This window comes from Mauremys mutica, chromosome 2, assembly GCF_020497125.1.
Source record: "Mauremys mutica isolate MM-2020 ecotype Southern chromosome 2, ASM2049712v1, whole genome shotgun sequence".
NCBI lineage: Eukaryota > Metazoa > Chordata > Testudines > Geoemydidae > Mauremys > Mauremys mutica.
This window is the reverse complement of record NC_059073.1, coordinates 131,126,714-131,138,715: the sequence shown is the minus strand read 5'-3', so window position 1 is coordinate 131,138,715 and position 12,002 is coordinate 131,126,714. Positions and strand designations below refer to the sequence as shown.

Here is a 12,002-nt window from a genome sequence, read left to right as displayed (position 1 = left end):
AATCCTGCTCCACTGACCAGTTCCAATTTCTCCGGAGATTAGCCAGGAGTCCTTTGCAGACACTGCACAGACTCTGGCAGGAGCATGCTGTTTGCAGACTCTCGTGTAGACACAGAGGAGAGAGCCAGAAAGGGCTATAAAAACCCTTTGTGTTCATTAACTTTCCAGCGTCAAATGAGCAGAAGACACTGCCCAGCTCTGCTACCCAGGAGAGGTTATTGGGTGGAAGATGCGCTGCAAGACGCTGGCCTGGGGACAGGGGAAATGCATGAGAACCAGCGAGCAAACCTTCAGGGAATGCGGTTCTAGGGAGCCTGTTGTGCTCTGGGAGGCCAGAACGAGGGACCTGAAATTAAACCACTTGCCTGCTCCATAACATAACACACTTGCAGCTCTAAATCACAGTCCTGCGGAGTCCCTTCTGATGCACAGCACTGTCACCTTCACCACACAGCTGCCGACACCAGTGCAGGCTGGTGACCCCAATCCCTTCCATGGCGTCTAGTGTCCCGCATCCCATGTCAATCAGTTCAGTGACAATCCCCCCACTGTGACAAAAGTGCAGGAATGTCTACTGTGTGTGAGTGGGCCTGTCCCTCAGAACCAAGCCTTCCCTGGTATTCCATTCACATTCCTTTTCTTCCGTGAATGATTGGAGTACATTGATCCTGCACTGAGAGGTGCTGCTAGCTAGCTAGCCATCTAGCTGTTACTGAACTGTGGATCTGTGCAGAGTCCTGTCCAAGCATTCAGGGTCAGCCCTTTTCCCCCCAAAGGTCCTTCACCTGCATTTCTGAGTTGTTTGGTGGGAGGAAAAGCAAGAGAGAGTATAAAGAGCAAAGGGAGAGCCGACTGAGCATCCAGGACAGGCTTGGTGGGGGAGTCCAGCTTTATAGGTGGCCACTGGCTCTTCTGTCTACACATAGAACCTTGTAGGGTACAGATTCCTTCGAATACATAACTAGGTGCTGCTCCATGCTACACCAACCCCATAGTGGCCACTCCAATGGAGATTGAAGCATGTTCTCAATTATCGATGCACAGTGTGTAATTTCTGAGCTGACCGGTTGTGTGCAATGAGCGTTAGAAGAGCAGAGGAAACGATGGGATGCAGAGTGCCAGGAAGAGCGCTGCAGTCATAGCACGCTCCCAGCCCAGGGTGATGCATTGGTTTGTAAGTTAATGTTGGGCTGCTGAAAGGTGTTTGCTAGAAAGCCTAGGAGCTGAAGACCACTACGTATGCCGGGACAGATACAGAGCAGGCAGCAACATCATGGGCTTCACCCCCTCCTGCAACAGCCTCCCCCCGGGCCTGAGCCAACCACCTCTGGGGGGCGAGGCAGTTTGGGCTCTGTGCTCACTCTGCCAATAGGGAGAATGGCAGTGTGGTCAGCTGTCCACTAGGTGCTAGAGCAGGCTCACCAAACTCTTTAGACAGACAGCTAACTGCACAGGGGACTGAACGGTCACTGCACACACACCAGACTGTAACTGGGGGCTGAGGGGAGCGGCTCCGCCCCCCCCCCCAAGCCAGGCACACTCTCTCAGGCCATGCATTTCTTTTTAATGGGAAACGCATGCACCCAGCTATCATTGTTCACTCTATTTGTGGGTCTCCCTCTCCCCCACCCTGGTCTGCCCGGTCCATCGTGACTGTCAGCTCTTCGGGGCAGTGACAGCTGCTGCTCAGTGTCTACACAGTGCTGGCACGAGTGGGGGGGCCTTGCTGCTGGTTGGCCCTAAGCCCCTACCCTAACAAACCTTTACATTATGGCAGGAGCCAAAGGCCCTGGCAGACCCCGGGCTCCATGGCAGTGGGTACTAAGAGGCAGAGGGAGAGGCAGCGGGAGGCAGGCCGGAGCTGGGAGGCACTCCCCATGCTCACTACAGAGAGGAGTGCAGAGCCTAGGGATAGGTGCAGGGCACAATACCCTCCCTAGGAGCCTGCAATCTCTCTGGAGTTTGTTCCTAGCACACTTGGCCACCTGCTTTAAAATGCTAGAGAAGTTGAATGTATCCCGTTCATTTTCAAACTCTGGAAAGTCCATGGTTCCTGCCTGGCGGTAGATGCTGCTGCTCCTAAGCTAGGGAGCAGTATCACCAGTTTATGCAATGCTGCATTTTTTTCTGCATAACTGCATGTCATGAATGTAGATCAGAGTCTGAAGGCTGGTGGCATCTGGGAGAGATATGGGGCCACTCCAAAACACCGAGAGCAGCCCCATGCAGACCACCCTTCCACAAGGCCAGGGCTATGGCAGAATGTGGCTAGCTCTGTGGGCAAGCACAGGGGGTGAACGGCAATGAACCTAAGCCGCCTGCCATTAGCAGCCTCTCTCCACACAGACCAGTTAAAAGCTCACTTTTAAACCAAGTCACTTTTAAACCACTGCTGAAAGGGCCCCGGAGACAGGCACATGCACACGGCTGGGGCTAACCCACCTGCCTCTAAGGAACACACCGCCAGCCATGCAAACATATCACCTCACACCATCCCTTTTAGCCTGCTTATTGCCTGGCCACTACCCCTGCATGCTGGATCCTCTCCTCTTCCCCTTTGCTGTGCCCTTGGAGAACATGAGCTCCTCAGGGCTGGGGCCAGGCCTTTATCTGGGGTTGGTACAGCACCCGGCATATTATGGCTGCCACCAGAAACCACTAACGAGAGTCAGAAGAGCAACTTTTCTGGTGCTGCAGAGAGGCCCACAGAGGACAGGCCATCTCTTGGGTGTGATTTCCTTGGTGAGGGAACTCATTCCTTAGCAGGGCACCAGCTAGAGACTGGGTCACCAGAATGGGAGCCTGGGTTTTTCTGCTCGCCCAGGAAGTCATTTGCTGCATGATAAAGCACCATGGCTGTACTGGGCAGAGTCACTGCTGCCTGCAGTTTCTTCAGGCCCAGTGAGCAGCCCGAAGCAGGGAACACCCAGCCTGCATAACACAGACTCCTCTCAGAATCCTTCATCCCTTCGGAATTCTCTTAAAGGCCCACAGCTAGGGCACAGCAGTGAACGGGACGCTCTGGGCCCAGAGCAGAAAATAGCTGCGGTGACTGTGTGGTATCTTAATGGCGACAAACAGATGGATTTGTAGAAGTCTCTGGAGCAAGCTGTGGGCATGAGCACAGTGAGAGTCACTGCCGCTTAGCACCACCAGCCCACAAGAGCTTTCCTTGGGCTGCAAAAATGGAAAAGCAGCACAAATTGGGTCCTTCACAGAGCCACTGGCAGGCTGGAACTCCCCTGAGAAAGCCAAGTGCTTCACCCCCTGGCTCCACGCCCACTGGGGCCTGGTGCAGGATTGGGAGGCAACTCGAATTCCGTCATTTAAATCTTTCATCCACCCCATTAAGAACTGAACTTCTACCCAGAGCCAATGCCACGTAACCTCCCACCTAGCCATCCCCAGAACCAGCCCCGTTCAGCCTCGCACCCTGTCCACCTCGGAGTGTGCCCCAGAACCAACCCCAGGCAGCTTGGAACCCGTCCTGCCTCCACTTTTATGTGCAGTGATTGGAGGAGACATTTGCAGACTCCTAGGGCCAAATCCTGCCATCAGCTGTACTCCTGCCATCCTGTGAAAATCACTAGGCACCTAGTGGTAACGGGTGATAGGCTCTGTCATTTTGCACCCTCCCGGCTCTCTCTTCTCACCAGTCAGCTCTGTGGTTCAGCACATTTAATAAATTAATCCCTAGTTGTTTTTGTTGCTATTTGTAGATGAAGCAGGCTCTCAGCTCCCAGTGGAACCGTTCTCCTTGCTACGTTAATTGCATTCCCATTTTCATCATGCTTCCTAAGACTTCCCTTTGATCCCTCATCCCTGTATTACACCTCACCTCACCTCACTCACTAGCATGGGAGCTGCAACAAGCTCCATCTCTGCACTCCTTCCTGCCCTCACCGCAGATGGGCTACGGCTGCATGTGGCTATCTCTGTGGGCAAGCACAAGGGGTGAATGGCAATGAGCCTTAGAAACCTTCCATCAGCAGCTTCTCTCCACAGAGAAAAGTAAAAGCTCCAGTGCTGTGGGTTCTGGGGAAGGCTACCGTCTGCACAGGAGAGCAATCCCATCCAGGGAGCCAGGTCTGAGAAGGGTTTAAATCTTTCACAATAGGAGTGTCCCAATAAAGCTGGGGGTCTGAGCCTGGAAAGCAGCCCCCATTCCCTTCAACCACCCAACAAAGTCAGTGCTGGTGGGAGGGAGTTTCTCGTCAGGGGATTCACTAACACTGAGGGCCTGTCTACACTGCAGTGAGACCCCTGCGGGCGGCTGGCCCTGGCCAGCTGACTCGCGCTAAGGGGCTGTTTAATTGCAGTATAGATGTTTGGGCTCTGGCTGCAGTCTGAGCTATGGGACCCTCCCCCCACACAGGACCCTAGAGCCTGGGCTCCTGCCTTCTACACAGCAATTAATCAGCCCCTTAGCCTGAGTCAGCTGGCCTGGGCCAACCGCAGGCTTTTACTTGCAGTGTAGACATGTCCTAAGAGGCCTCATCTGTCTACTTCCAGACTCTAAACCCCATGGGTGTGGGTGTGTGAATCTTTCACTAAGCTTCTATATCATGCCTCTATCTCTGGTGACTGAGCACCTGGAGTTCTCCTTACAGAGCCCCTCGAGGAGCGTTCACAAAGGAAAGCCATTTACAATGCACACAACAAGATGTCCTTTATGGAAGGTCAAACTTGTGGCAGGAAACAGAAGTTCAAGAAAACTCACAATTAGTACCAGTTATCATTTCCGGTTTACACTGTCCCCTCTGCCCCCAGGGGCCTCCAGACACTCCGCAAACTAGGATCCAAATCTGGGCTAGAAAAACATGCAGTTCCCTTAATTCAGCCATGGTCATCCGATGCTAGGATATGGCCATATTACACACACACACGGGCCATACAACTTCCCACAAATTAATTTCTTCCCCCACTGAAATGCAGACACATCTGGGCTGGAACACTGCAGTCGTTCTGCCACCATTATACTGTACTACAGTTTTAGCTAGGAAGTGAGAAGAATACTGTATTCCAATTGCAACTGCAGGGGGAATATAGGGCAGTAGAAAGCAGTTACCAGGTTAGGATTTGGTCAGGACCCCAGCAATCAGAGCCTGGCTTTTGTGACAGGAGCAAGAAGGAAAAGGTGACCTGCAAAGATAACTTTTTCTTTAGCTACAAAGAGTTTTTTAAAGCTGCAAAGTTCTGTCCCTGAGTTTCTCTTCAGAGACTTTGAAGAAAACCTTCAACGGTGCTCAGATATAGTCCTGAAAGAATGCAAGGCTCCTTCCTCTGACCGCGCTGTTATCATCTGTGTACTGTAACTAGAGCAAAGAAATCTGGGCACCAGTCGCTTTACTGTTTGTTGCCTGGTGCCAATATTCAAGACACCATCCTCAGCTGTTCTTTTTCTTTCACTTAAGGGAATGGGGAGGCCATGCGGCAAAGAGCTCTTAAACACACTGCCTTGGGGAAGAGTAAATGCCTTCCTTTAACAGCTTGCTATGGTATTTAGGGGAAGCCATGTGTTTTGCTGCACTGACGGGAACTGGTACGATAATGCAGCAGCTTTCTGTATTTACATAAGAACATAAGAATGGCCCTAATGGGTCAGACCAAAGGTCCATCTAGCCCAGTAGCCTGGCTGCCGACAGTGGCCAGTGCCAGGTGCCCCAGAGGGAATGAACGGAACAGGGAATCATCCAGTGATCCATCCCCTGTCGCCCATTCCCAGCTTCTGGCAGACAGAGGCTAGGGACACCATCCCTGCCCATCCTGGCTAATAGCCATTGATGGACCTATCCTCCATGAACTTATCTAGTTCTTTTTTGAACCCTGTTATGGTCTTGGTGCAACCACAGCTGTGCAGATCTGAATCTCTCGGAAGGTGATTGCACTTTTCCCATCAGGCATTTGCAATGGATCCTGGGTGTTGGGTAAGTTTGTGTCAGGTGACTGCAATGTGAGTGTATTCACCATGCACCGGTGCATCAACAGCTACTTGTTCCCTGCACTGTATTACCTCTTTAATCCTGTCTGGTGATAATCCCTGTTTTCCACTCACCCGCCTGTGGCTTCAGGGAGCAGCCGGCACCTCAGGTTTTGGCCACCAGGCTGTTACTGTTACTGTAAGAAACATGCATATTGTTTTAAAGCTGAGTCAGTAGCTGAAGCTGAATAATTTAAATCCTTAGCAATTCCATTACTGCTGCCTAGCCCTGGATACAGAAAGGTACTCAGCTTGGGGTGCAGAGGGAGCTGGGATGGAAAACAGTGCAGCAGTCATGCAGGCAGGGATGAGAAAATCAGCAATACCCTGCAGTGCTGCATACAGCCCCTTAAAGCAGAGCAGGAGGCAGGTCCTCTGCAGTTTGGAATAAGGTTCCGCAAGCCTTGTCTAGTCACCTGCTTTGCTGCTGCATTGGTTAGTCGTGGAAGGTGCTGAGACCCCATAGCTCCAAGGGACCTCAATGGGTGTGGCCACAGCTCTGCCCTTCTGACAACCAGCCCCTCTGCTTCCAAAGAGCCACCCAAGGCAGACTGCTCACAACACGCACGGGACACCTGGCCTGGTCTGAAAAGCCTACTGAAAGCCCGAACTGTGCCATATGCCATCAGGCCGAAAGTCGAAGCAGACCTGGAGCGCCTGGTCACTAATGGAGTCCTAATACCAGTTACCCATAGCTCATGGGCCACTGTTATCATTCCAATAGTGAAGAAAGATGGCTCTCTCCGGATTTGCGGTGATTTTAAAGTCACTGTCAACCCAGTGTTGTGTGCAGAGCAATACCCACTTCCCCGCATCGATGACCTCTTCGCAGGCCTGGCTGGGGGCCAAAAGTTCAGTAAGATTGATCTGAGTCAAGCATATTTACAGATGCACGTCGATGAAAAGTCCCAAGAGCTTTTGTGACTATTGTGACAATAGTCAATGAGTTGACTATTGTGACTCATAAGGGGCTTTATCGATACTGTCGCCTACCCTTCAGAATAACGTCTGCTCCCGCCCTGTTCCAGAGGGCTATGGACCAGATCTTGTGTGGCTTGTCAGGAGTTCAGTGCTATCTGGATGATATTCTGGTCACTGGAAGAAATGAAGAGGATCACTTAAAGAATTTAGAGGCTACCCTACAAAGACTGGAAGAGTATGGCCTACGATTCGCAAAGACAAGTGTGAATTCTTCAAGCCCTCTGTTGAATATTTGGGACACAACATTGATTCTGCAGGTCTTCATAAGGCCCCTGCAAAAGTTAAAGCTATTGTGGAGGCTCCCCCACCTCGAAATGTAAGCCAGCTGCGCTCATTTCTAGGACTACTGAACTATTATGGAAAGTTCATCTCACAGTTAGCCACACTGCTAAAACCACTTCATGAGCTCCTTGGGCAGAACAAGGCCTGGAAGTGGACTGAAGCCTGTGATGTTGCATTTAACAAAGCTAAGGATGCACTGCTAAATTCTGAAGTTCTAACGCACTTTGATCCATCCTTACCCCTACAATTGGCCTACGATGCCTCCCCTTATGGAGTGGGAGCAGTCGTGTCACACATTATGCCTTCGGGAGAAGAGAGACCTATTGCTTTTGCTTCACGCACTCTAAGCAAAGCAGAAACTAACTACGCCCAAATCGAACGTGAGGCATTAGGAATTGTTTTTGGAATTCGGAAGTTTCATCAGTACCTGTTTGGGCGAAAGTTTACTCTTCTCACAGACCATCGACCTCTGATGTCAATTTTTGGACCCTACACAGGCATTCCCCCATTAGCTGCTAGTCGTATGCAACGTTGGGCATTGTTACTTTCAGCACACACATATGAAATCAAATATCGGAAATCCACTCTGCACGGCAATGCAGATGGCCTCTCAAAGTTGCCTTTGCCAGTCAAACATCAAGATAGTGCCCAAAAGGAAATCTTCTACTTTGAACAGGTAGAGAATACACCCATCACTGCTACTCAGATAAAGAAGGCAACTCGCGTTGACCCAGTATTGTCCCAAGTTATGGACCTGGTGATGCATGGAAAATCTCGACAAACCTCTCCGGTCTCACCCAACCTTGTTACCTACATGTCCAGGAGGACGGAGTTATCGGTCCAATCTGGTTGTTTGTTGTGGGGGAGACGTGTCATTATTCCATCACCACTGAGATCACAGATGTTAGAACAGCTACATTCTGGTCACTGTGGAATAGTGAGCATGAAGGAAATTGCACGAAGCTATTTTTGGTGGCCTGGATTGGACAGTGCTATTGAAGAGAAGGCAAAAGCTTGTATGTCATGTCAGGGTGTGAGAAATGCACCCCAGTGGGCACCCCTACACCCATGGGACTGGCCTGAAAACCCGTGGCAACGTATTCACGTTGACTTCGCTGGCCCCCTTGAAGGAAGCATGTTCTTGGTGGCAGTAGATGCCCATTCTAAATGGCCAGAAGTCTCTATAATGCAGTCCACTACTGCAGAGAGTACTATCCAAAAACTACGAGGACTCTTTAGTTGTTTTGGTCTGCCAGAACAACTTGTGAGCGACAACGGACCGCAGTTCGTCTTTCAGGAGTTTCAAAATTTTATGAAGGCAAACGGGATACACCACATCATGTCAGCACCATATCATCCATCCACCAATGGATTAGCTGAAAGATTTGTGCAGACAATGAAACATGCTTTGAAATCAGCAAGGGTACAACACTCCATTCAAAAGCGTCTGGATACCTTCTTACTTTCCTACAGAAACACGCCTCATGCTACGACCAAGGCATCTCCGGCCTTTCTAATGATGGGACAACAGCTGCGCACTTGCTTTGATCTGCTGAAACCTTCTGAACCCCGACAAATTGTGCAACATCAGCAGCAAAATCAAGTTATCAGACGGGCACCCAGAGCAAAAGAGCGAACCTTTAGCCCGGGACAGCCAGTTTTGGCTCGGAATTATACTTCCAGAGCTAAATGGGTCCCGGCCACAATCATCACTCAAACAGGACCTGTTTCTTACACAGTCCGGACTGCAGAGAATCTTACCTGGCGGCGACATGTAGATCAGCTGTTGCCAGGTCATGCCAGTCCTCAGGACACATCTGCAGTTGAGTGGTCTGACTTCACCACTTCTGGTGAGACACCGAATCACAAATCACCTGTTTCTGACTGTTCTCCTCCATTACTGCCGGCGGCTGAGATACCCCTTTGCCCAGCACGAGCTGATACCACCTCCTCACCTGTTTGTGCTGCGGACCCAGAGCCCATGGTACTTTCGGGTGCAACAACACCAGAAGTTTGCCGTAATCCACCTAGAGACAGAAGGCCTCCTCATCGGCTGGATCTTTAGCTAGGGCGAACCCACGGTTATGGGGCAAAATAATCCCCAGGGTTTAGCCGGGAATGGAGGCAGTCTACCCTCCTTCTCTAGTCTAGTGTGTGTTTTATTTAGGGGATGTTCTTATTAGGGGGGGAGGAATATGTTGTGTATTTGGTCGTCATGGTTTTTGTTCCTATGGCAACTGAGTTAGATTATTAGGGGATAACCCAGCCAGTTTCGGCCGGTGAGCTCTGCATCTGTAAATAAAATGGTAGTTTTGTTAGCTGTCTGCTGTCTGGCCTCAAGTGATTTCTTCCTAAACTGGCTGCCCCCAAGGATATAACAAAAGTGGTTGGGGCTCAGCAGAGAGGCCTGAGGGGCCTCAGCAGCGGGTGCTGAGTGACTGGGGCTTGGGTGTCCGGTTTGGTCTCTACGCAAAAGAATTAATGGACACAAGTCTGACATCAGGAATCACAACATTCAAAAACCAGTAGGAGAACACTTTAACCTTTCTGGTCATTCAATGACAGACCTGCGGGTGGCAATTTTGCAATAGAAAAGCTTAAAAAACAGACTCCAACGAGAAACTGCTGAGCTGGAATTGATATGCAAACTAGATACAAATTTATTTCAGCATGTAGCTCACGAAAGCTCAGCTCATTTCTTCAGATGCTGTAGCTCACGAAAGCTCATGCTGAAATAAATTTGTTAGTCTCTAAGGTGCCACAAGTTCTCCTGTTCTTTTTGTGGATACAGACTAACACGGCTGCTACTCTGAAACTAGATACAATCACCTTAGGTTTAAATAGGGACTGGGAATGGCTGAGCCATTACAAACATTGAATCTATCTCCCCTTGTAAGTATTCTCACACTTCTTATCAAACTGTCTGTACTGGGCTATCTTGATTATCATGTCAAAAGTGTTTTTTTTTTCCTTACTTAATTGGCCTCTTAGGCTATGGCTACATTAGCGCTTCAAAGCGCTGCCGCGGCAGCGCTCCCGCGGCAGCGCTTTGAAGCGCTAAGTATAGTCAAAGCGCCAGCGCTGGGAGAAAGCTCTCCCAGCGCTGTCCATACTCCACCTCCCTGTGGGGAATAACGGACAGCGCTGGGAGCCACGCTCCCAGCGCTGGGGCTTTGACTACACTGGCGCTTTGTAGCGCCACAATTTGCAGCGCTGCAGAGGGTGTTTTTTCACACCCTGCTGCAGCGCTGCAAATTTGCAAGTGTAGCCATACCCTTAGAGTTGGTAGGGCAACTCCCACCTTTTCATGCTCTCTGTATGTGTATATAGATCTCCTCAATATATGTTCCACTCCAGGCATCCGAAGAAGTGGGCTGTAGCCCACGAAAGTTTATGCTCAAATAAATTTGTTAGTCTCTAAGGTGCCACAAGTACTCCTGTTCTTTTATCTAGAAAGTTAGGATTTGGCACTTTCACTGCCAAGGCCTGGGTTCAATTCCCAGTCAGGGAAAAATAACTTTAAACCAAAAAAAGCTTCAGTTATTCTTTACTTGCAATGTAAACAAATCCATGGTATTTTCCTGATTCCCCATCTTCCCAGTGTCTCCATGGCAGGGCTGGCTCCAGGCACCAGCGCAGCAAGCAGGTGCCTGGGGCGGCCAATGGAAAGAGGAGGCTTCAGTGGCAATTCAGCTGCCTCCCTCAGGCTGAACGCTCTCATTACAGCAGAGCTGGCCCAGGCAACCCAGGAGTGCAAAGCAGAGGGTAAAAGACCTAGCATGGCACAGCGAGATCTGGGGCTCACCATTCACCAGGAGTTAGCTCAGAGTGGAACTGCAGGGTTACCAGTTTCCTGCTGTATTTAGAATAGCAGAGAGCCACGGTAACTGTATAGTCATTATCAGCAAATGCTGCCCTAATGGCTCTTACAGTACCAGATCTGACTATGCTGTGAAGAGTTCCCCAACTGGATATTTTTTCTTTACAGCAGTGGGAGTAGAGAAGGCCTCTCTGTGAGAATAAGGCAGGGGAAAAGGTGGAAACAGCCCTTCCTAGAAATGGGCCAACCAGGTGCTTTGGGACTTCGGAGCTGATAGCAATTAGCTGGAACAATGCACAAGCAGCTGGGAGAGACATGCTGCACAGACAGAGGCATAACGAGATTGTGACATGAACTCACATGGGTCTGCACTGACTGATGTCCTGCAGCTAGACATAAAGAGCATCCCTCAGCTACTCAGTGGCAGGGACAGCCATGGAAAGACAAGAGAAATTTGAACAAAGTTTGAGAAATCAATCAGCTTCCACTCAGGTTTACAGCAAACTCTGTATGCAGTAACACAGCCTTAGAACATGAAAGCCAGACTTTTCAACTGTACATATACTGAGTCACCAGATCACACTTGAAAGCCAGAAACACATTACAAAACCATACAGTAGATAAAGCTATTAAAGAGCAGTAACAACTGAGAAACTTAAAACTGCAGGGCCAGAGAGTCTGAGCCAATTGCAAAAACCTTTCCAAATCAATCAATTCCAACACTGGCAGAAGTTTTCAGTTACACAAACAGGAGAGTTCCCTGTCCTTCCTCTTGGCAAGGATCCCAACAGGGAAGAATCCAGAGGCGCAGAACCCCCTAGCCCCTGAATAGATTTCTTCTGTCATCCAAATCTAACTAGAAGGTGCCTCACAGGCAATATTTAGATTATAAAGCCTCCAGATGCTTACTTTGTGGGGGTACAGCACCCAGCTCAAGGG

The 12,002-nt window shown here is 49.9% G+C and overlaps 1 protein-coding gene across 1 annotated transcript in view; it reads right to left on the bottom strand.

Moving 5' to 3' along the window:
- ANK1 (ankyrin 1) overlaps nucleotides 1-11,197 on the bottom strand; it is an 88,726-nt gene extending 77,529 nt beyond the window's left edge. Inside the window, exon 1 of the mRNA XM_045003564.1 lies at nucleotides 11,179-11,197. The gene's annotated coding sequence lies outside the window, so the exon portion shown is untranslated. The remainder of the gene's footprint in view (nucleotides 1-11,178) is intronic.
- Between the last annotated feature and the right edge of the window lie 805 nt (nucleotides 11,198-12,002).